Below are 26,642 nucleotides of genomic sequence, written 5' to 3'. Positions count from 1 at the left end.
TTGCCTTACTTAGTATGACTAAGACTTATCATCCTAAGAACTAGCTTTCAACATGCCAATTTCACCTAACGACATCTTGTCTTTCTGGTTACTATCTTGGCGGAATCACTGCTGCCTTAATAATGTAGAACTTCTTAGCACTTACAAGTAAAACATGCAAAAATTAGGAATATAAAGCACTCATGCAAACCAAAATACAATTAACTAGATATTTTTGTGACGGATTATAGGGCACAAGAAAGAATGAATTTATTTATTCAAACATAAATACAAATACAAAACCCAGAGCCTCGCTCTCAGGTAAACAACTAATAGCTGTTTAGCTACTCATACTTGTAATTAATTACAAGATAAACACTTACTTGTAAATAAACACTCCACACCAGATCATTACAACACACCACACAATAAACACTCTTATTACTTTCACACTATACTAGAGGACTGTATTCTGGCTAGCTTACTTCTTGAGAAAGGTTGAGAGAACTTCTATCTCAAGTTTCTGATGTCTTCCTATTGACGCCTAAGGCTTCTTATATAGGGAGCAGATTCCAAACTGAAATTAAAACTTCCCTATACTAAGTGGATGACAAAAGGAATCTTATCCTGATAACTTTACTTTTGGAAAATTAAGTCTTCTGTCTTCATGCGTCGGCAGACACCCACTTCATATCAGAAAGTAAAGTATTTTGTTTTGATGCGTCGGCAACCGTTCAATTTTTCTAACATATTTACTATGTTGTGATATTCTTCTGGATCTTCTTCTGGATCTTTTTCATACCCTGCTGAAGAGTTGGGACCACTGTATTCCCACTCACGTGCAGTGTACGTCATTTTCCTCATTGTCAAGATCTGAATCAAAAGGATAAGAAATCTTATACTTTTCATCTTTCTCAACTTTCTTTAGCTATGTGGTGGTAGCCAGAGTGCAATCAACTTCTTTTCTCATAAGAGCTGTGAAAAAGTCACAGTTCTCTGGCGGAGGGTGATTATAGCAAGTGACCATTATTTTTTCTCCACTTGCCAAAAGGCATGAATCATAGTCTCTTAAGACAACATCTTTGATAATAGCTATAGCCATAGCCTTCATCCATGGGATGCTTTGATTTGGTTTACCATTGCCACCTGCAACAGTTGGTTTTTGCACCGGACTTTGGATTAACCTAACATAGTGATATGGAGAGATATAATTCGTCTGTCCATTACCATTGTCCACTCTAGAGGAGTTGAAATGAATTTTAATCTCAAAATACATCCATCAAGTCTAATGTTCTTGACAGCTTCAGATATTATATCTGGGAATCCTTTCAAATCTTCATTAGTTTTTGTCTAAAGGTTATGAACAAAACCATTTTCCACAAGCCACAACTTGTGTTTTTGGGGATGCTCTGCTTGAACATCTACCAAATATTGCCCATAATATGGGCCAGGGACTACTGATAATGTTATTGGAAGAGCATCTTTACCTTCTCCTAAGAGATTATGGAAATTATACCATTCGGATTCTTTTAGAGCTAACATTGGAATTTTAGCACTTTCAGGATTTTCAAGATAGACAGCCTTAGAACTTCCTGCTTGATTTTCTGCTTGTACACCTTTGTCCTTTGTGTGGAATCCATACAATTCTTTTGTTAAAGCTTTAAGTGTTTGAAGCAAGAAAGCTTCATTCACTTCATAGAACGCATGCAAAATATTATCAATAATAATCTTTTGCTTAAAGGCCAATAGCCTTTCTGTTCTGAATACTGGTTTTTGAAAGGTCTTTAAAGGCTGATCATGAACAACCTTCTTCCCAGTAACTAAGGGTAATTTAGTTGCCCTAAAAGGGACGTTTCTGTTTTTTGGCAAAGCAGCAGCTATAAACAGACTTGACATGCCTTTATCGTCTGCCGTTTGAGACGGGTTAGCTGGTCTTTTACCTTGAGACCGATCAATTAAGGCTGTTCCTTTTGGACACAGCAAGAACTCATTTGCGAGTTTTTCTTCATCAGAAGTAACAGGTTGATCTGCATCTTTTTTAGAATGGTTTGAAAGCTCATCCCATCCGTGATCTAGTCTTGGCTTGATTCTTTCTGAAGGCTGACTTGACTCAGCAGCTCCATAAGAAATAATATATTGATAACCTGGTCCGTCATGGAGAGGTCCTACAGTTTTATCACCACTCTTGTATCTTTCCCAAAGCTTATTCTCCTCTGATACCGGCTTTTGGTAGTTCTAGAGAAGACAAGAATGTCATCTATATAGACTATGCAAAAGTCTGAGTAAGGTTTGAAAATATTATCTATTTTCCTTTTGAAAATATTATCTATTTTCCTTTGGCATAACTAACCATTCATAATACCCTTGAGGGGTTCCAAAAGTTGTTAAAGCTATGGAATCAGGATGCATTTTCACCTGCCAGAAGCCTGACTATGCTGACTTGGAGAAGATTTTTGCTCCTTTAAGCCTGTTGATGAGAACTCTCACCTGAGCTATCTGATAACTGTCTCTAACGGTCTTTTTATTCACATCCCTGTAATCGATTACCATTCTGGTTTTTCCTCTTAATTGTTATGCATGGTTTCTTACCAAGAATGCTGGGGCATGATGAGGACTATATGAAGGCCTGATTAACTTCTTTTCCAGAAGCTCTTGGATCTGACTATCCATTTCTTTCCTATAGTGAGGGATGACCTTAACATGACAAAATTGCATTTGCATCATGCATTCTTAGCTGAAAATATATTGGGTCTCTTTCCCAATACAACTGAGGATCTTCACTAATTATTGGTTTCAGCAAATTTTCTATTTCTATGAGAGTCGGTATTTTATTTTGTTCTACCTTATTAGCATATACTTTTAAGTTATGTTCTTTGATGTATTCTTCTTCCCCATCAGTACTCTCATTGTTAGAAATTTGATATTGATGGATTTCCTGCAAGTATACAGGGTGGATGTAGTATAGTGAAATGGAAGAGAAGGGTTGTCGTTCCCACGAGGATATTAGTTCAATTCAAATTATGAAATACCTAAACTAACTATACAAAAACACACAAATCACGATAACAATTTAAAGAAACAAAGAAACAATAAAATAAGTAAACAAATAATAATAAATGAATCTAGGGCGTCAGAATCAACCACTAACAATCCTATGTATGCTTTGATGCAACTAACAGACTCTTTCGTTTCTCTAGATGACAATTCTCATATCTAAGTCCTTCTCAGGTACTCTAGACCATAATTTTTCTTAAGTGTATGATGCTCGATCTCCCTCTCGGGTAAATGTCGTATATCTTAGCTATGCAGCCTATCATTCTCAGGTATAAATTTAACATGCAGGACTCATTACGTACTAGAAAATAAGGGAATCAAGCAAACCATTATTCTTTCTCAAGCAACAATGTAATTCACCACACTTAACCACAAGAAGCTATATAAATTATATTGCATCTCTGCTTCAAATTTATCTTCCAATTACTAAATGCAAAGCCCTAAGGTGATCAATCAAAGAACTTAAACATCAAGCATAAAATTCAACCAGTGATTAAGCATTCATCATTAAGAAACTATAAATCTATTAATTAATCATCAAAGACATAAACATTCATGTTAGGGCATCATCCTAACCCTAGAAAAGGTTTAACTAAACATGACTAAATAAAACATAACGAAAACATAAAAAGAATGAAAAGGTGAAAGGTGGATGGATGGATGGATGGTCTATGCTCCTTTAGGCGTCTTCAATGTGCTCTTGAGACCTCCCTTTCATGTGAAATTCGTGCTCCTTTACATAGAGAAGTTTCCTGCTCATCTTTGGCTTCATATTTCCTTGTAACACTTGGATTCAGACTCCTTTCTTGATATGGAATGGGAAAACCTTGAGATATCTCTTGTAGAACTAGGAATACATGTACTTCTTGAATCCTCATTTGTATTATTGTATTTGAAGCTTTAGGGTTGACAGTCTTGTGCCATGGAACTTGAGTTCTCCATAAAAGCTTGTAATTTCCCGAGCAGATTTTCTGATCTGACCTATCTTCATTCAAACGATCATAACTCGCTCCATAAGTATCGAAATCGAGATCCGTAAAATTCTACAGAAAGTAGACTTCCATAGCTTTTCAATGATATAAGGCTCATTGTCTGATTTGATATGAGTAGTTCCTTGTAATTTGGCGAAGTTGGATGTTCTGCACATGCAGATTCTGACACTTGGGATTGTAGTCATCTTTCAATCTTTATTTGCTCATTTTAGCTCATTTTCTTCTCTTTACCACACAAACCTACAAAAACACTAAATTAATGTAAATAAGTCATAAAGAAGAGAACTAAACACAAAAACAAAGCTTAGGAGGCATATAAATATAGAATAATATGAGCACATCAAATATTCAGAATTTTCCTCTGATTCAGAGTCTTCTGAAATTGTTGCTTCATTTACCAATATCTCATTCTGTTCTTGTAGCAACAAAACTGGCTTCAAAATTGACTTATAATCACCACTGTTCGCTGACGACTTCTAATATTGGTATGTAAATCATTTACTTGTAACTCTTACCGCGTCTGTTAATCGAGATTCCCAATAGAATTTTCGATTTTTCTCAAACCCAATCATTTCTGGTGTTTGAATTACTGTTTGTTGAAGAAGAAAGTCATTTCCAATCAACAAATCAGCTGTCTGGCCTTCACACTGCCAGAGGATCTTGATGGTAAAATTTCCTCCTCCTAAGGAAACTTTTACATTTCAGGCTATTGTGTCCATGACTATTTTATTTTCTTCCATTACGATTCCAGTAACTGTTCTTGGAGATTTTTCCCAATATTCTTCAAGGACTGCGTATCTTTTAGCAAAAGAGTACCCTGAACCACTATCTACAAATGCATATAGATGATACTTCTTGTCATTGGGAAACTTCAGTCCTATAGTAATATAATTACTATATATGCTTGTCTGGACTGGCATCACTCTTTCTTGCTCTCTTGGAACATCAAGTAATTTTGTGAAAGGATTGATACGTCTCACAACAGTTATGGACTCAAGAGGATTGACATTTGCCATACCAATTATTGGATTGGCACTTGTCACAATAGTTATGGAATTAAGAGAATCAAGAGATTCTTTTATTTCCTTGTTCTGGCTTAATGAAGTTACAAACTTCATCGTTTTTATATCCTCTTCAAGGTTCTTCTCTTGTTCTTTTTTATGGAATACATTGTATTCCTCTTCTATCAGGATATACGTATCATTATCCTTGGTTTTTCTTTTGAGTTTAGCAATAGAAACATTCTCGATGATAAGTTTCTTCTGTACTTTCACAGCACATGGGAATTGTATTATTATCATCACATTTGCAATAGTCACAATTGAACTTTCCTGGATTGGGATGGAAGGTGCTGATAATATCAGAGTTTTCTTCCTTCCAATTTTGTATTTGTAATAAAAATATAGGACGATATCCTATATCTTCTTCTTCTTCTTCTTCAGAGCTTGCTGAAACACTTTCCATCTCGCTTTCTGATGGGTACTCAAGAGAATATACTGATTCATTCTCTTCATCAGAATATGCAACTTCAAAGCCTTTTAGATTAGCATATTCTATTGCTTCATCATATTCAACAATTAAGGCTTTAGAAGACCTCTTGTCCTTTTTAGGACACTCATTTGCATAATGTCCCTCTGCCTTGCAAAGCCAACATCTGTATTTTCTTTATTTCTCTGGAGGAAGAATTTGTTTTCTTCTTTCTTTTGAAAAATCTCTTTTTAGGAGAAGTTTGAGAAGATTTTTCTTTCTTATATTTAGAACTTTTTCTGAACTTATACTTCTTTTTAGAGGCAAATTTTCCACCATGCTTGCGGCTAGAAAACTTTTTTTTGTATTTTCTTTCTTTAGGAATATGACATCCCCATTGTGTTGGAGTATCTAGTATCTTTGGACACATATTCTCAACTCCTCTGAGTTGCTTCTTGGCCGTTTTGGACTTTCTGTTCTCTATGCATTGTTTTCTTAAGAGACCCTAACTCTTTATGCTATTTCTCCTATAGTAAAACTCTGAAGAGGGTTTTCTTCCAATGATTGCGCTACCGCGTCATTCCAGGGTTCTGGTAACTTCTGATAATATGTTCTGATGAGATCATCATTCTCAATATCTCTAATAGTGCAGTAGTAGTTTTGAAACTCATTGGTGTATTCCTCAAAATATCTCATGTTACAAATACTCAATTTATGAATATTTACCTTAGCTCGTTCTTTAGATTGCTCGCCATGCCCAGTGATATCTCCACAGAATTGTGCATAGATAGACACATCAAAATCTAAAGGACTATTAGTCTGAGCTAACTTGACTGCCCAATCAGCCCATTTAGAGCTTCTCTTAAAGGACTGATACCATTTCTGGACTATTCCAGTTAAGGTTGACTCATAATATGCATCCTCACAGGCATACTTTGATAACACTAGAGCCTGAGTTAACTTTAAGCAAGCAATCTAGTTATCTATTGTCTTTCTTTTATCTCCTACCTGGTCTAAATCCAGATAAACCCCTCTTTCGGACACTGATTGTTCCCATTTGGGTTCAGTAGGGATATATTTATAAGAACTTCGTTCTCTATTCCTTCCCGTAAGAGCTTGTCCTTTTGGAAGTTTGATATTTTTTTCTCGAATGATCTTAGTCAGATTGTTTGTAATATTTTATACTATGGTATGACCACCTTCTAGAAGGGCCTGCCTCTCACCTCCATCTGTTTCCATAGACGATGAACCTGACGGCTCTTCTTTTGCTGCTTGATAAGGAAGAATCTTTCTCTTATTCTTTCCAAGTTGAATTTGAGAAATTTCATTCATGATTTTCTCTAATTCTTCTATGGATTCACAAGTCTCAACTTGTGCATATAATCCTTTTAATTCTTCTGCTCTAAGCATTTTCATAGGTCTTTTAGTATCTTCTTCCTCAAAGGCTTCTTCATGAAAAATTGATTTAGTTCTTGAGGAACTAGCTTCTTCATAATTAGCAAATGAATGCCTATGAAACTGTAAGCTTATCTTTCCTCCCATGTATTCATAAATTGAAGCATTGGTACTTTCAAGCTGTTTAACAGAAGGGGTCAAATTCCATTCTCTTGGGAATGTTACTTCGTGCCATTTTGTGACATGTTTTTGCTGAGAATTATTTTTTGGGTTGGTGAGTACAGATGTAGAAATCTATTTAGAAATCTAGTATTGAGAGGGACATTTGAGCTCATCAACTTATAATAGATTTGATAATCTATTGCAAGTTCCATCATTCATTTCTTAATAGAAATCCCATCTGTCTTAATTCTTAGTCTTAAACAGTGAGCAGCGTCTCTGAGATGCGTTGTGAAGTTTGGAAATACATTGAAATATGCAATTTGGTTGCACAAAGAAGCTTCTACTATTCCTAACAGACTTTTCTTAAAATCTGTTATTCTATCGTCTTGTAAGACACATAGAACAGAACAGTCAATTCCATATCTAGCTAAGAGTTTTGTTCCTACTTGGACTGCTCCAATATGCATATAGGAATATTTTTTCTGGAAAGCTTCACTTACTTCTTTTGGGGTTATTAACCTGATGTATGTTTCTCCACCTATGGCTGGAACAGTTAATTCTAGTATCTTAAATCTGTGAGATCCATAATGAAAGATCCTTTCTTATAGATCTCGTTGAATTTAAATCTAGGAGCAGATGCTTCTCGCACACTAGATTCGATTTCATTGTACTCAAATTTTTGAGCGTTTATTAACTGTACCGGAACTGTGTTCATTTTACTGAGAATTCTACTCAGCATCTTCATATCTCTCTTGGTTGTTGATTTTGATGTTTTTGAAGATTTCCATTCAAGTAGCTTTGGTTCACTAAACCTTGGTCTATTTTCACCCATTGGTGAGGATAGAGGAGGTATAATGATTTTACTAGCCACGTTTTGGGCTAGTGCTTCTTCATCTATTCTTTCATAACCCTCTCATTCTTTCATTTTTTCTACAATTTTTTGTAGATTTGAAATCTTGCTATGTAATTCTCGAAATTGAAGTTCGAGGTCTATACCTATCTTTTGGAGATAAGCGATATTATAATTCTGCTGATGAATTATTGCTTCCACATTTTCAACAAGTTTTTCTGTAGGACGATGAAAGCTAATAGCTTTAACATCTTCATGTTTTACTTTTAGATCTACTTTTTGATTCATCCTATTCTGGAGATAAGAGTTTCTAAAAGCTTTTTCAATTTTTCTTGAGTTTCTTTTAGTTCCACTGCTTGTTGATGAATATTGTTTGCAAGATTTGCAGTGCGAACTAACTTTCTTTCAATATCTATTAGATATTGCTTCTCTTTGAGATAATCTAGCTTGATTTCAAGCCTAGCAATTTTTTGAATTTATTTCCTCAAGTTGATTAATCCTTAGATTAAATCTCTCGAGTTGTTCTGTAACCTTTTCAGATGTCTTATCCCTAAATAAATTATCTAGGAACTTGATTAAGTTTGGTCTTGATATGGATCAAGCTCTTTTACTCCGATCTCTCTTTGGAGATGAATATGTTCGTCGTAAAGAGTATTTAGTACTCTACAAACGTATTCAATGGAGTATTGATTTTCTTGAATATGCCTTGTATGAAAGCACACTTCCCACTTATCTGTTCATTTTGCAGTACAATAGGACTGATAATTTTTAAGTTTAGATTCTCTCTTATTAGTCAAGAGAAGCCAACTCTGTGGCATAAGCCTTTTTCTCACCTGCTTCCTTTTTCTCAGCTGCTTTTAGGCCAAGCAGGCTTTGATACCAGTTATGGCGGATCTAACCGATCTCAAATAATCAAGAGGTTTTTGATCTTCTTTGAACGTTTCTTTGAGAATTTTGACTTCTTCTTCTGCCTGATAGATACTTGTGTATGTCCGATAGATAATATCCTAATAATTTTTGTACTACTATGAAGCTTAGATTTGAAATCTTTTAGTTGTCTTAATTTTTCTTTTTCCTCATGCAATTCTTTATAAGACTGTCTAACTTCTGCTAAATAATCTAATCTTGTATCAATAGATTCTCCAGTGATAAAAAATTAACTGTTTACCTTTGAGTACAGAGGATAGATTTATATATTATTTGTAGTATGTTAAATAAACAAATTCATTGTTCTAGGCCAACCATGCTTCGTCAATTTTAAAAGGATAAAAGAAAACTAAAATGTAAGACACAAACAGAATATTCTAACGGAATATTCTCTAATCTAGGATGCAGACCCCTTGTTGATACCAAAATATAAGTTCAGGTATCACATTGATACATTTGTAAATTTGGGTATCATTATGTCAGTCCCTTAGGAGTTCAGACCCCTTCTGAAGAGTTTAACCCTTTTTTAATTGGTAAAAATCTTTCACATGATGATTAATTCACAAGTCAAACTCAAAATCTTCTATGCAGTAGTTATAAAGGCAAGAGGGAGACTATTAAATTTTGTTTATGAGATAAACAACTAATATGCTACAACGAGTATTGTGAGTCGAACTCACGCCCTCTCATTTAAAAGGAGAGACTTATGCCACTAGACTAAACGATTCTAGCAAAGACTTAAATTTTAGAATGAAATATTATATACATGTTTTATTTTGTATTTTTCTTTTTCAAGAATGAAAACTGAATTCATGAGAGAGACCACCCCTTAGATGATAAGCAAAGCCCAAAAGTACAACAAAGTAAAATGCATTCCTCCTAAATCATAAAAGAAGTATGAACATGCACGGACCTCTTAGGCGATGAAACTTTTTGGTCGCTTAAGTAGCAAAGTTGGTTGACTAAGCACTTAGCCGATTGTAATTCATCGTCTAGGATCCGTTGCCTAGGTGTCATAAGGTAGGTACTTAGCGAAGAAAATAGCGTTTCACTGCCGTGACAAGTAAATCGGCGAAAGCAATTTCGTGTATGAAGAACTTACGTAACAAATGTTTTTCTACTTAGGCGACGATACAGAGAGATTTGTTGAAAAGAAACATACACTAATCTCATAGAAATCTTTTCTTCACCTAATTAAAGCTTTAGATGACATAATTCTGAACACTAAACGAGGAAATTTCATCGCTTTACTACTTTGGTGACGAGACAGCTTGTTAGGTTAAGTACTTAAATGACAAAAAGTTTCATCTAAAGGGATCAAAATCATACTCGCTTAAGTGACGATTGTGTAGCATGTTTTGTCGCCTAATTAGTGGCGCACCCAGGCCACGAGAGAATTTTCCGTCGTTGTAGTTTTCATTATATTTTTGCTTTTTGATTGGAAAGATTTTCATTCGTATTTTCTTTACTCTATTAGCTTTATTAATAGTATTATTCAGTAATTATAAAAATAAATTATGAATTATGTTCAAGCACAAAATAGGGATAACATGAATATTATTGATATTAATTAATTGTTCATACAAACTATATATTTACTCGGCCAGTACCATTTGGTCGACCGACATATTCTCCTCTTAGTAAGTGAGAGGTTATGAGTTCGACTCATAAAATTGTAATATTTGAGTTGTTTACCTAATAAAAAAAACTATATATTCACTCAGAACTAAACAATGAAACCAATAAAAACTAACATGCATCAATTTAGATGGTAAGAATTAAGATGGACAAACAAAACATGAACGGTAAATTTGTTTCCGTCTTGCTCAATTATGGGATAAGATATATATATATATATATATATATATATATATGAAATATGATAAAACTCGGATGCACTCATGACTCATGTAACTCCAACCCCTAGGCTCGATCAAGAAATTTGACATGAGCACTTTATGAGTTTATGTTGATATTATCGATCGACCTTGTACTTAAAATTCACCTTGTATGTTGATATATATTACGTACGTGTATTATAACCATTCTATTATAATTTTTTCAATCTATGTGGTTCTCTCTCTATCCTAAATTCCCAATTCATTTGGAGTTTTGGACCCTCAAACCACCTACATCGATCTCAATTATATATCTTGTTTAGGTTAATTAATTAGTTCGCAGGGTTACGGCTTGGCCATCCAATAAGTTAATATGCAATTAAAAATTGTACGCGGACCCTAATAAGCTTCTAGTTCTAGCCACAATTTCAGCTCAGTTCTTGCGGGCCTTGCATGTGGTGCAAAATCTTAATTAGCCTTTTAGCCACCTTATATTCATTAGCCACCCTAACTTAGGGTGGGGATCAAATCACTCAAATGCAACCCAAAAGATTTATTAGGGTGGGGATCAAATCATTTTTGAAACTTTTTGTTCAAGTCTTTTGATACTTTACTGCATGGTCTACAGTTCTATAGGAGAGTGAAAGCCTAATCTAATAGCTACAGGCATGTGTTGTCACACACTAACACATCAAAGCAGCCCAAGACTGACCAAAATGAAGGGTTTGAGCTTTTGTTCATGGCCAAAGCTGAAGCCGTGTTGCATTGCTAGCTAGGTGACCAACTTGTAGTTGGTAATAATTGATCAACTGGCACAAAAGTTCATATCTGTCCCTTATGAGTTGGCCCGACATGGAAAATTTCCCTAAACCCTAAACCCTAAACCAAAATTGATTAAGGGGGCTGAAATTTACACACTTTTTTTTATAATCCACACACCTCTGCCCCATTTTTTACAAGAAAATATCTAAAATGCATTAGACAACTTAAAGAGATTAAAATATAGATAATTTAGATATTTCTTTATAAAAAATGGGGCATAGGTGTGTGGATTGTAAAAAAGGATGTATAAACTTCACTCCCCTTGATTAAACTCAATAATCCATGTCTGGTTGTTTGACACCACAACCCGGTAAGTAGGGTTAGTTATCTCTACTTGATTGTTATACTCCAATCAAGAGGGGTAACTATCTAATATTTTTTACGATAAATCAAATATCTCTGATATTTAAGATATTTACGATAAATCTTCTATATATTAAAGAAATATCTGTAAAAAATTTGGGCGTAAAGAAAAATCACCTTCAACAAAATTCGAAAAGAGATATAGGGGGAACAGTTAACAACTCCAAAGATATATAGGACTATCATATTCAACAATACAATTCGTATTATATGGGTTATATGTTTTGGTCTGATTACTGTACTTTTGTGAACCACCGTGCGTTTTTTCAACCACTTAGAGTCTCGTTCTAGATATAGATTAAGTTCATGTTTGTACAATCTATATGTAAATCTAATGAGAAATTTTATTAACACATCCCTAATTACTAGCTACACATCTCATACTTAATACACCACCTATTAACTTTTTGTTTTAACATTTTACTAGATACACATACTCAAACTTCCTACAATACCCTTATTTAACATACATAACTTATTCATTAAATACACAACACATTCACTACACATACTTTTCTAGATCGGCTACTCAATTTATTCAAAAAAAAATCTTATTACTGAGATTTTTCTCAAAATGTTTCATCTTTCCTCATATTGTTTCACCTCATTGACATATTTCTCGTAGGTTTTTATTTTTTCTCTAAAGGGTTTCATATTGTTAAGATCTTCCTCGAGGGATTTCCCTTTGTTAACATCTTCTCCAATTAGTTTTCCTTGACAAATTTTTTCTCAAGGAGCCTCTTACTCAAATTGCTTTCAAGATTTCTTGAGCTTACCGAATCAAAACAAAACAAGACAATACATCACCAAAGTCCTTAATGGAACTTTCAGGATTAGAATGTTCAATCCTATGTATAACTAAATTAATTGATTCTTGGAAACTATTGCATAACATTCATATGTGGTGTCAAAATATTTGTACTTGATTCAAACTAAAAATAAAAAAATGTTTGAAGTACAGTAGTTAATATGAACGTCTTAAACAAGATATTTTATTTCAACTAAGTTTCTTTACTTTTGATATGAATGTCTTTTTTGGCAATTTTACGTACCCACAAAGTCTTATATAATTTGTATATAAAGAGATGTGTATCTAGCATTTAGGAATGTGTTAATAAAATTTCTCAAATCTAATCAATTAAATATTTTAGAAAAAAAAATTCTTCTCGAATTTCTGATATTTTTTCCTCAATATCTCCGGTATATCCGATATCTCCATTTTTAAAAGTACCGAGTAGATATGCCGATACAGATATTTTAATCCTTGGTTGTGACAATCTGTTCGTCCTAAAAATTGAAGTTTCTCATCACTCATTACTTGTCACCTTTATGGCTAAGATAGCTAGATACATTTTCAACTACATGTAATCAAAGTTTTCATGTTACCACTCAATATTTCATGCACTCTTGTGTTAGGTTTTCGTATTACCGGATTAGTGATCGAAGATCAATATTTCAGAAATCTCTTTGCAGTTCGATCACCTGAATAAACAGACCTTATTGCAAATCAGAAATACCTTATTGCATATCAACACACCACTACGCAAGACCTTCGTATCTTCTGATACTACAAAGACAAATTATTTGGCCAATCGGACAAATAATTTAACTAATTCGAATTCGACCGGTTTGCATAACGTGAAAGTTGCATCGATCTCCTAATAATAAGAACCCAAAACGAAATTGTTCACGAATATTAATAGATTAATGACCATGTAGGTTTAATAGTGTCATGCAATCAAAGCTCTGGCATCTCATCCTACACGTACATACATACTGCACTTATAGGTAAAGTGAAGTAGTTTTAGCAAGTAGGTTATGCCTTTCTTCGGGAGCTAGTGTGATTAGTTGGGAGGATAACATACAGCATAATCGATTAGTATGATCGAGCTGGATGCTAAATCCACATGCACGTGTAATTAAGCAGTAGAGAGACCAGTTACACTTGTTCGCCGTTCACAAACGTCTCCTACCGTTCGTGCACCAGCCATCACAAACCAGGCTACGCCAAACTTATTTGACAACCAGCTGCGGCCACAGACCACCACATCCCGGATATCGAAAGCCTTCAGCCCACCTGTCCGATTCTCCCCCATTGTGCAGGCAACGAAAGCAGCCCTCGCCCAACGAGAGTGCTCGATCGTTTTTTCAGTGCCTGAGGCCGGTGACTAGCTCTCAAAAACATTTGGCTAAACGAACAGATTGCTACAATAAAAGTAGAAACAGAAGACGAGCTTCGTCATCCTTACTTAACACTCCGATAAAGTTTCATCACCATGTTGATATAACATAAACTGGTATGACTGGTAGGTTTTTGAGAGGAGAAGCTTAAATGGTGTCATCGTGTTAACATGTTCATCGAACCAAATCATTAATAATGGTCATTATCATGATACATTCCAATATGAACATGATCCGATAAACTCATATCCGGATATTTGTAGTTCATTTGTGTTCATGAAATCCCTGATCTATGTGAGCTATGATTTACTGGCCTAGCTTACAGGTTCATTAAAACGAGACAAGTTCTAGCTCTAGAAGGAAAGTAACCACTTCAAGTTTGAATAGGCTTTCTACTAAACCTAAATATATATCTCCATTTCTGCGTCGATTTAGATATGACCCTATCCAACCTAGCTAGTAATTCTTCTTCATCTCTTTCTGGCTACGTATAAATTCTTATTTATATGTCAGCCTAGCACTGCCGTCCTTACATAATAGTTTGAACTTTCAAGTTTCTTTTCGGTTTTGAATTTCAAATCTGCATGCAAAGAAACAATCTAGGATTTGGTGGGTTATTATAAACCTTTCTAAGTCCCAAGTTCTGTTTTTCAAGGGTCATGGCTCCTTTGGTACAAGTACTTTGGGAGAGACATTAGCTATTCGGGCTTAGTTTGGTTTGTTTTATTTGTTTAAAACGTAAAATGGAGAGTGGTAATATCCAATTAGGCAGTTCGTCAATCAGGAGGAACCATGGTCGTATGGAAGCTTTTTCGAGTTCTGCGCGTGGAGACAACGATGAAGAAGCTCTCAAATGGGCAGCCCTAGAGAAGCTTCCTACTTATAATCGTCTGAGGAAAGGTATACTCACCTCAGCAAGTGGAAAAGCTAATGAAATTGATATACCAAATCTTGGGTTTCAACAGAGAAAGGACTTGATTGAGAGATTGCTAAAAAACACTGAAGATGGCAACGAAAAGTTCTTGTTGAAGCTCAAGAATCGTATTGATAGGTGAGATCCTCATCGTATTTCCCTTACGTACACATCAAGTAGGGTGACTCTATAATCTATATATGGTAATTTGTTTGGTATTCTGTTAATTAATATTCATATAATGTTGCAGAGTTGGAATCGATCTTCCCACAATTGAAGTTCGATTTGAGCATCTAAACATAGAAGCAGAAGCTTATCTAGGCAGCCGAGCTTTGCCTACTCTCCTAAACTGGAGTACCAACATAATCGAGGTAATTAACAATATATCATATATGTAAACCTACACCAAACTATCTGCTTTTCAACTAATTAATATTTGCCGTGTTAATATCTTCATAATTTACATTGTGCACTACTGATCTTCAAGGGATTGTTGACCTATATCGGTATAATTTCAAGTAGAAAGACGAACTTCTCTATCCTTCAGAATGTTAGTGGAATTATAAAGCCTAGCAGGTGAGCTTAGTTTGCCTTGTTTTACTTCGTTAATTATTTTTTTTAAGGAAACTGATAATCGATCAGATATCATATAGTTTCATGCATTTATAAGTATATATACAGTTCATATCCAGAGCGAAGCTTCGCATTGAAATTAAAGTGTGAAGTTCTTTATTTGACTCGCTTTTCAGTCATATTTCCACATCTTTATCGTTCAGTTTCTTGATACTAATGTATAAATTATTTATGCAAAGTTTCATTCAAATTGATGATTGTTAAGGTACCGACTTAGATTAAATCAATGAACGGACCATAAATATGTCTAACCAGAACTGTTTGTGTAAATAACTATTTTGAAAACTCAAACAATCATCAAATCACATGAAAATTTGCAGAAGTGATCTATGCATTAGATTCTACAAGCTGAATGGTGGAGATGTGGAAATATAATTGAAAAACGAGTCAAATAAAGAACTTCATACTTTAATTTCAAAACGAAGCTTCGCTCTGGATATGAACTGATATAACCACATATATAAATTTCAGAATGACATTACTATTGGGTCCTCCAAGTTCAGGCAAGACCACGCTGTTATTGGCTTTGGCTGGAAAGCTTGATCCAGATCTAAAGGTGCAAAGGAATCTCATTAACAGCTTCAATAATTTCTCCACTTCATTTTCTGAAATATTCAGCCACATCTGAATGATCTTGCTATATATCAAATTTTTAACCAAAGTTTAATTATGCTTCAGTTGTCGGGAAGGGTGACTTATAATGGCCATGGGATGAATGAATTTGTACCCCAAAAAACTGCTGCATACATAAGTCAATATGATGTGCATATTGGAGAAATGACTGTAAGGGAGACATTGGCCTTCTCTGCAAGATGCCAAGGGGTTGGAACACGTTATGGTCAGTTTATTTGTGGAACCACTGTTCTTTTTCATCATCATGTGTTGATTTTACTCACATAAAGAATATGTTGTGTGTGCGCACAAATATAACTCATGCATTTTTCATTTTGGCCAAGTTAGATATGCTAGCTGAGCTAGCCAGAAGAGAGAAAGCAGCTAATATAAAGCCTGATCCTGACATTGATGTCTTCATGAAGGTGAATAATATCTATTGTTGAACAGTACAATAGACACGCGCACAGATTTTCTGTGTTACAGTATTTCATCACTGTTTTGGAATTTATCTTCAGATTACTTACAAAATACCTCCTCATAACTATGAGGCCATATTGTCATTTTCATAGCCTTAAGTTTGTTTCTGTTAGCATTTTGATCGATACCCTAACTCCTAAAACCATGCATCATTATACCAAATTGATTTTGTTGCCCCATGCCATCGCTCCTCCCTCTGGAGGAAAGACGTAGCATCGAATGTTTACGTACAATTACTAAAAATTTGAAAAAGATTACAATAAGAGTGTGCATTCTTGGTGCTTAAATGGATTTTAGGGTTTAGGGTTTAGAATTTCTACCTCATCGCAACCAACCCTTGAGCTTTTTTTCCTTTTTTATTTTATTGTACTTATTTGACATCAAACTTGCTTATAGCTAATTAGTAATATTGGGACATCTAAAACAAACTGATGCATGGTGGATGGGATGATTCAAAATCTTATAAACTCAAATGCAATGTCTCATTTTGATATATATACTCTCAACAAACGACAGGGTCATCAACAAAATTGACTATGCAGTCCCACTTACTGATTTTTACTATTGTAGGCAACAACAATAGAAGGTCAGGAAGTGAACGTAGTGACAGATTACATTTTGAAGGTAACTGGAACCAAGAAGTTTCTTTAACTCATATCCAATAGAGTTATTCCAGAAGGCACCACACAAATTACTTTTTTTTCTCATTCATATCGAACACTAAATTTTTGTTTATTTTTAATTTTACTGATAGATTTTGGGATTGGAAGCGTGTGCTGATACGATAGTAGGTGATGACATGTTAAGAGGTATCTCTGGTGGACAGAGGAAGCGAGTTACAACAGGTAGAGAATACTACTCTTATTTTATTTTATTTATTTATTTATTTTTATTTTTTTTGAGAATGACAATATTAGGTCAAGAAATTATATATATGAGCTATTGCAAATAGTAAGCAGTAAAGTTATTCCAAAAAACTGTGGTATCTGCAAAACTTACTAGTTTTCCATATCCAATAAATTTACTTACAGGTGAGATGCTTGTTGGACCAACAAATGCTTTGTTCATGGATGAGATATCTACTGGTTTGGACAGCTCGACGACATTTCAAATTGTGAACTCAATAAAGCAAAACATTCACATTCTTAATGGAACTGCAGTCATCTCACTCCTTCAGCCAGCACCGGAGACTTACGAGCTTTTTGATGACATTATCCTTCTCTCTGATGGACAGATTGTGTACCAGGGTCCTCGTGAGAATGTGCTTGAGTTTTTCGAAACTATGGGATTTAAATGTCCTGAGAGAAAAGGCATCGCTGACTTCCTACAAGAGGTACACGTAGCCGTGACTATTCTTTCTTATCTAAACGTATAGAAATCTTTATTATGTGATGGAAGTTTATATAAACAATCACACAGACATTCAAAATTTCCATAGGTGACATCGAGGAAAGATCAAGAGCAATATTGGGAAAGGAAAGAGGATCCCTATAGTTTTGTTACAGTTAAGGAATTTGCCGAGGCATTTCAATCATTCCATGTGGGACAAAGACTTGGGGAGGAACTTTCAGTTCCATTTGACAAAAGAAAAAACCACCCGGCTGCTTTAACAACCAAAAAATATAGTGTGAAAAAGGGAGAACTTCTGAAAGCTTGCGTCTCAAGGGAAATTTTGCTCATGAAGAGGAATTCCTTTGTGTATTACTTCAAGCTAATCCAAGTAGGTTTCAGTTATATATCATACGCTCTTGATTAACATCCTAGAAAACAATTTTTTTTCTTCTTTTCTTTAGTTTGTTATCGGTTCTTTTCCTGCTTGTAGATTACATTTCTGGCACTGATGTTCATGACAACGTTTCTACGAACCAAGATGCACCACAGCTCAATAGATGATGCAATAGTTTATGCGGGTGCTTTGTTCTTTGCTAATATCGTAATCATGTTTAATGGGATGGCAGAGCTTTCGATGACCCTTATAAAGCTTCCTGTTTTTTACAAGCAAAGGGATTTTTTCTTCTACCCTTCATGGGCATATGCTCTTCCAACATGGATTCTCAAAGTACCTATATCACTTGTTGAAGTTGCAATTTGGGTGTTTATGACCTACTACGTAACTGGATTTGATCCAAATGTTGGACGGTAAACAAGTACACTTCATAGTTAGCTTTTTTGCTATGTATCAAAATTTTGCAATCTTTGATGTATATATGGTTGTTCACATGATGCAGGTTATTTAAGCAATATCTTCTGTTCTTGCTCGTTAACCAGATGGCTTCTGCTTTATTCCGCGCTATTGCAGCATTGTGTAGAGAGATGGTTGTTGCTTACAGTTTGGGGTCATTTGCAAATCTCATATTTTTCACATTATGTGGCTTCATACTCGCTAGAGGTACAAATAACATAACAACATAAATAATACATGTGAATCTAAACATCAGTTATTCTTAGTTGCTATTTCAAGCTTATACAATGCTTACAATGTAGCAGACAAGATTAACAAGTTGTGGAAATGGGGTTACTGGAGTTCACCTCTGATGTACAGTCAGAATGCATTAATAGTTAATGAGTTACTTGGGAAGAATTGGAGACATGTATGTTCAATATGATTTAGCCAAATTTTGTGAACACATTTTTGTTTATTCAAATCATTAGATGATATCTCATTTTTGAGTTGTACTTTCTACAAAAGGTACTGCCAAACTCAACGGTGTCCATAGGAGTTGCAGCTTTAAAGTATCGAAGCTTCTTTACAAACGCATATTGGTATTGGATAGGAGTTTGTGCACTGATCGGATATGTGTTGCTATTCAACCTTGGTTATGTTCTAGCTCTCTCCTACCTACACCGTTAGTATCTCGTACCCAATTGACATATTGAAGAAACTTTAAGGTTAAGGTTAAGAATTTCTGATAATGTCAAAGAAATGATTATGCAGCACTTGGCAAAACTCAGGCTTTTAAATCAGAAGATTCTGTGAGGATAGCAGAGGAAAGTAGGTCTAGTCAACCAACCATACCAGGTGTAAAATCTTGTTGCTTGATGTACTATCAGAGTATCAGTACAATGTGTCTCTGTTTTATTATGTGTTCTATAATTTCCTAAGATGACAGTACAATTGTAATAACCATGCAGAGAGCATTTACACAGTTTCACCAGATGCTATTAATGTAAGGAAACGAGGAATGGTTCTTCCTTTTGAACCACATTCCATAACCTTTGATGAAATCACATACTCAGTTGACATGCCAAAGGTAACTGCATATGAAATGATGAATTGGAGTTTCAAAAGTGTCATTGCTGAAAAATAATAGGCTGTTAAGTATTTGATTTAATTATGTCACTGCAAAATATTAAGTTATCTGTAACAAAATCTGACTACAGGAAATGAAGATGGAAGGTGTTGTAGAGGAAAAGTTAGTTCTTCTGAAGGGTGTTAGCGGTTCTTTTAGGCCAGGTGTTTTAACAGCTCTTATGGGTGTAAGTGGTGCTGGTAAAACAACTCTCATGGATGTATTGGCTGGTAGAAAAACAAGTGGATATTTTGATGGCGACATCAAAATTTCTGGGTACCCAAAGAAGCAAGAAACATTTGCTCGGATTTCTGGGTATTGTGAGCAAACTGACATTCACTCCCCTCAACTTACTGTCTACGAGTCAATAGTGTACTCAGCATGGCTTCGTTTATCACCTGAAGTGAAATCTGAAACCAAAAGGGTAAGTATGAATGTATGATGATATTTAATATCAGAATGTTGTTTAGGGTTTAGCTTAGTGAACTGTCCAAAAATAGGTTGAGCGTTTTCACCTTTATAACGTACTATATTGAAGCTCTTGTACTGCCTCATTCGCTTTTCTAAATCAATAATTAAGCTAAAATTTGAAGACTTTTCTCTCTTTTTCAATATATTTAGTAGAATTCCCAAATTTGCATGTGTTTAGTAAATGTGTGAAGCACTTTGAACTTTGAATTGATAGTAAGGTGCTTACACATTCGCTCGGTCTAGTGTTGTTGAGTTCCAATGGTAAAATTATATTGCAGGTGTTCATTGAGGAAGTGATGGAACTTGTGGAACTTAATCCATTGAGGCAATCATTTGTTGGGTTGCCAGGTATCAATGGTCTTTCAACTGAGCAGCGCAAGAGGCTGACTATAGCAGTTGAGCTAGTAGCAAATCCCTCTATAATATTCATGGATGAACCGACTTCGGGGTTAGATGCAAGAGCTGCTGCAATCGTCATGAGAACAGTTAGAAACACAGTGGATACTGGTAGAACGGTTGTGTGTACCATTCATCAGCCAAGCATCGACATTTTTGAAGCTTTTGATGAGGTTAGAATTGCTAACAGATTAAATATTATCGGTTTTTTTTTTTTTTCTTATACATACACACATATATACATACAGTCTCTTTCCAGAGTGGGATCCCGTTTTGAAATTAAAGTGCGGGACTCCTTATTTCGCTCACTTTCAGGTCGTATTTCTACATCTCAACTGTACAATGTCTAAAACACAGTGTGTAGATCATTCCTACAAAGTTTCATCAAATTTAAAGATCATTTGAGCTTCCGTAATCGTAATTTACACGAACGGTTCTGTTTGGACAATTTTGTTCTGTTGATTTATTTAATCTAATTCGGTACCCAAATGATCTTCAAATTTGATGAAACTTTGCAGGAATGATCTACACACTGTGTTTTAGACATTGTACGGTTGAGATGTGGAAATACGACCTGAAAGTGAGCGAAATAAGGAGTCCCGCATTTTAATTTCAAAACGGGATCCCACTCTAAAATGGGACTGTATATACATAATATATTTTTGACTGTGATGAACGAGAATATAATTTTTGTTGTTGTAGCTGCTCTTGCTGAAGCGGGGAGGACAAGAAATTTATGTGGGTCCATTAGGTCGCCATTCTTGCAATCTAATCAAATATTTTGAGGTAAGTTATAATTGACGACCTTCGACATATCCACCACTGATGCTGAAAACATGATCTTTTAATTCTCGTATGTGACTTTCTCTGAATTAAGGAAATTGAAGGAGTCAGTAAAATAAAAGATGGTTATAACCCAGCAACATGGATGTTGGACGTTTCCACTTCAGCACAAGAATTAGCTTTGGGGATTGAGTTCGCTTATGTTTACAAAAATTCAGAACTATACAGGTTTTCGCTAATTGATCTTTACTATTATTAGATTGTCTACTACCTATAAACAATGCTGAAATATATATTCTTCAAATGAATATGCATGTTCTTCAGGAGAAACAAGCAACTCATTACAGAATACAGCACGCCTTCTCCTTCTTCAAAGGAACTCTTTTTCCCTACTCGATACGCACAATCATTTCTCATCCAATCTATGGCTTGCTTGTGGAAACAACATTGGTCTTATTGGCGTAACCCATCGTACATCTCAGTCAGAATTCTCTTCACATTGATCACAGCATTGATGTTTGGGACAATGTTCTGGAATCTTGGCTCCAAAACGTAAGTTTGAACGTTGTAATCAAGAAACAAAACTTTGTGAAAATACATTAGATCTTTATATCATGTTTCATAATGTATTAAAATTTTCTTTCCCACGAGATGTAGGAAAACAAAACAAGATTTGTTTAACGCGATGGGATGTATGTACACTGCTGTTCTCTTTATCGGGGTCAAAAATTCAATGTCAGTCCAACCTGTAGTTGCTGTTGAAAGAACTGTCTTTTACAGAGAGAAAGCGGCAGGGATGTATACATCATTAGCTTATGCATTTGCACAGGTAATTGGTTTAGTCTATATATATACATATATATATATAGAACTTTTCTCAGGTGCGGACGTCCGCATAGTTTTACGGTGCGGATTTTCGTCCGTTCGCCACCGTATGGCGCCGGCGAGAGCGCGCCTCCACCCCAGCCGACTCCAATAGCTTCCTTGACCACTTTCTAATCCCCGGTGAGTCCGCCGAATTCCAGTTTTCCGGCTAGATTGACTTTGTTTGAAGTTTTGGCTGATCTGGCCGGAAAACTGGAATTCGGCGCACTCATCGGAGATGGAAAGTGGTCGGAGAGGCTGCTGGAGTCCGCTGGGGTGGAGACGCGCCCACGCGCGGCGCCGTACGGTGGCGAATGGACGAAAATCCGCACCGTTTTACGGTGCGGACGTCCGTAGCAGAGACGGACTGTATATATATATAGAGCTTCTCAGCTGCGGACGTTCGTATTTATTGTTACGGTGCGGATTTCCATCTTACACTCACTTTTCAATGGAATTTTCACATCTCCACCGTCTAGTATTTAGATACTAATGTATAGATCATCTTTGCAAAATTTCAGCCAATTTGGTTATCATTAAGGCACTCAAAACTGCGTTTTTCTGTTATAAATATGAACGGTTCAAGTTCGACAGAATTATGTTTATCCATTTGGTTTAATCGAGTTTGAGTGCCTTAATGATAACCAAATTGGTTGAAATTTTGCAGAGATGATCTATACATTAGTATTTAAATACTAGACGGTGGAGATGTGAAAATTCGATTGAAAAGTAAGTGTAAAGTGGAAATCCGCACCGTAAAAATAAATGCGGACATCCGCACCTGAGAAAATCTATATATATATATATATATAGTCTAGATCTAGAGAGGACCTCCATAAACTCTTAAAGTAAGAATGTTCTTAGTTCTAGCATGTATTTTGACAATCAAAGCCACTCATTCCTTAGTTACTTACTTACTTACCCACATATGAATCCTACAAAAAATTAGCCAAAATGAAAAACGTTTAACCATTTGATTAGGCCACACATTCCCTAGTTACTTACCTACAAATGAATCATACAAAAAATTAACCAAAATGAAAAACGTTCAACCATTTGACTAGCACAATATTCGTTTTAATTTTATCTAACAACCTACAATTGTTTACATCAATTTGAATGTCCAAATGATTATGAAATTAGTTGAAATTTTGTAGACATGTTTCTTGCATATGAATCTAGAGGATCAACGGTTGAGATCGTTAAATGAAGTCATCTACTGATGTAAAATAGTAGAAATCTTTAAATTCTTAAAGTAAGGAGGTCCTCTTTAGATCCTCCCTCTATATATATATTATATATTAATTATCAAGTACCTATCTCTTATCACTAATTTGGATCACTGTCTAATTGACTAAATTTTTCATATTTTTTGTCATAGGTTACAATTGAGCTCCCATATCTTTTGGTACAAAGTGTGGTTTATGGAGTCACAACTTATCTCATGATTGGATTTGAGAGAAAGTTTGTTAAATTCTTTTGGTACATATTCTACATGTATTTCACATTGGCATACTGTACATTTTATGGCATGATGACTGTGGCGATTACTCCGAACTATCAAATCGCGTCTGTTGTGTCCTCTTTGTTCTATGGAGTGTGGAATCTCTTTTCTGGTTTTCTTATTCCACGAACGGTAAGTGTTTGTAACTTTTTAAAGATTAGTAGATAGAAAATTTGCATTATACAAAACTATTCATATTTCCTCTTGTCCACTTCATTTTCTTATACATGGCCAACGTACAGAGAATTCCAATATGGTGGAGATGGTACTACTGGGCCTGTCCAATAGCTTGGACATTGTATGGATTGGTTGCATCACAGTTTGGAGATCTAGATGATATGCTCGACAATGGTGAAACAGTGGAACAGTTTTTGAGACATTTTTTTGGTTTCAAACATGATTTTGTGGGAGTTGTTGCAGTAGCGCTTGTTGGGTTTACCTTCCTGTTTGCATTCATCTTTGCGTTTTCTATAAGAGTGCTTAACTTCCAAAAGCGCTAATATATACTCTCTCTGTTTTAAAACTGAAATGGTTAACGACCAAGCTGGCCGAGCAATAGTAATAAATACCCCCGTTTTTCAGAGTGAAGTAGTAAAGGTAATGTAAGCCTTAACCGCAAAGAGAAAAAGCCCTCCATTCAATAAATCTTGGTATACAATTTTTGTCTATTAAATAAAGGTTTGGTTTATGGGAAATGGATATATTCCATTAGGCAAATGCCCATGACGGTAAAGCCTATACCACCAATGGTTATATAAGAGAAAATCTTCAATGCACTCCCTAATGCTTGGTCAAGCGGGAGATAAACTCTTATATAAGTTTAAATAGCCCTTAATTATTCGAAACAAAATAAATACTACTACTAAAGTTCAAAAAGACAGACACACCAAACTAAAAAGAAGCATAAAAATTAAACCACTACTCTTATACAACAGTTAAGGCAAAAAAATACTTTGACATATGCATGTAGATGCTTACGACCCCATTGATGTACATTTCCACTCGTCAAAACAGCATGCAGCTTCACCATAACAGCAATATATACAAGACTAGAGGTGCTACTCCCTATTAGCATTAAAGCCACTCTGAAGTATAAGGGGCAAGTAATAGAATAGTGGAGTTTAGAGTAGGGGTTGTCGAACTAGCTAGGGGAGTCCTAAGGTAAGCTAGAAGGATATGCAAATGTACAATCACAAACAATGACTCACAAGTGAATCAAAGTTCATGGTGGGTATGTGCAAATGTGTGGGGGTTGATTTTGATTTGATTGAGTTTGGAACAAATAGAAGCTACTAAAGCAAGTATAATGAACTACGCTAGTTGTTGACAAATGGATCAAAGTTAGAGCTTAGGTTGTCCACCATAGCCTCTCCCTTGCATGCGTTGATAAACAAACTACAAGTAATGCAATCCTAATACCCAATTACCCTCTTAGCATCTGGTTAAGACTACTAAGGCCTAAACTTCTTTGATGTTATCAATTCTAACCGGTTAAGTATAACATGGACTACCTAAGAACACATCCTATTACCGGGTAAGTATCAATTTAATGTTCCTAGATGCATAAAGATCAAAGTTTAGATAACTAAGCAAGCAAACCAATCCTAGGTCTAGGTGATTTTAACTCACTACCCTCACATGTGTGCTTTCATGCTTTCTCTTCCTAAAAGGTACTCAATCTCCTACCAAAATTTCATGACATGGCAAACATATCAACTTAAATTGAGTAGACCTAGGTAAATGCATTCAATTCTTGAATAAGCATGTGAAGATGATATTTGCATCAAGCGTACATCAATTTCATACAAGATTGGCTAGGGGTTTCAACCCCAGCCCCAACAATTCACTACTCACTCATAACAAGATAAACAAGTTCCAACAACATAAAATACATCAAAATTAAAGTGCAAAGGAGTTAGAAGTGACTAATAAAGATGGAAGTGGATAATTAGATATGGGTCTCCAATAACATGGATGGTGATTGCTTCCTCTTTCTTGCTCCAAGTCTTTGGTGATGAGGAATGATGGAATTGAAGCTCTTGGTGAGATGTGTGGTAATGAGAGGTAACGGAAATGGTGGTTATGGAGGTGAAAATAGAGATTTGGTGGTGGAAATAGTGTTGTTGGTGCGGTAAAATTTCGTTGAGGAGTTTGACCCACCAATAAGATTAAGACTGGTTCAGGAACCGAACAGGAACATTCGAGAAAGTTCGTTTGACCGTTGACTCGAGGCTTAACCGTTGAGAGAGGAAAGGGGGGGGGGGGGGGGGGAGGTACGCAGAAAACTCTCTAACGCTCAAGTCAGTATCGTTCTTAGTCGATTGAATTGTGAATAGATCATAAGAGAATGTTTTATCTAGCTATTGAGCTACCTATTTATAGGTGCGTAATGACTTAATCGGCAAGTTTACTTAGAGAACAAACTATCGATTTTAATTGCTCATTATGTTGCCATTATCTTATTGATGTTCGCAATCATTATCGATGATTAATATCCATCGTTAATTTTTGTCTTTATTGCTGACCTTATTAATCTTGCATTTACGGCGGCGGTTGAATGTTATTATTTGGGTCTCCATCTTTATGCCTATAGTGAAGTGTCATTACTTCAGGTCTAAATTTGTTGACCACCCACACGGTTCCTCCTGCAATTTTAATCAACACAT

The 26,642-nt window shown here is 35.4% G+C and overlaps 1 pseudogene; it reads left to right on the top strand.

Annotated features, from left to right (window-relative positions):
- Positions 1-14,773: 14,773 nt before the first annotated feature.
- On the top strand, positions 14,774-24,476 carry LOC101300270 (annotated as a pseudogene).
- Positions 24,477-26,642: the final 2,166 nt, after the last annotated feature.

Source organism: Fragaria vesca, linkage group LG6 (assembly GCF_000184155.1).
Source record: "Fragaria vesca subsp. vesca linkage group LG6, FraVesHawaii_1.0, whole genome shotgun sequence".
Taxonomy (NCBI): Eukaryota; Viridiplantae; Streptophyta; class Magnoliopsida; order Rosales; family Rosaceae; genus Fragaria; species Fragaria vesca.
This window is presented reverse-complemented; position numbering and strand designations above follow the sequence as displayed.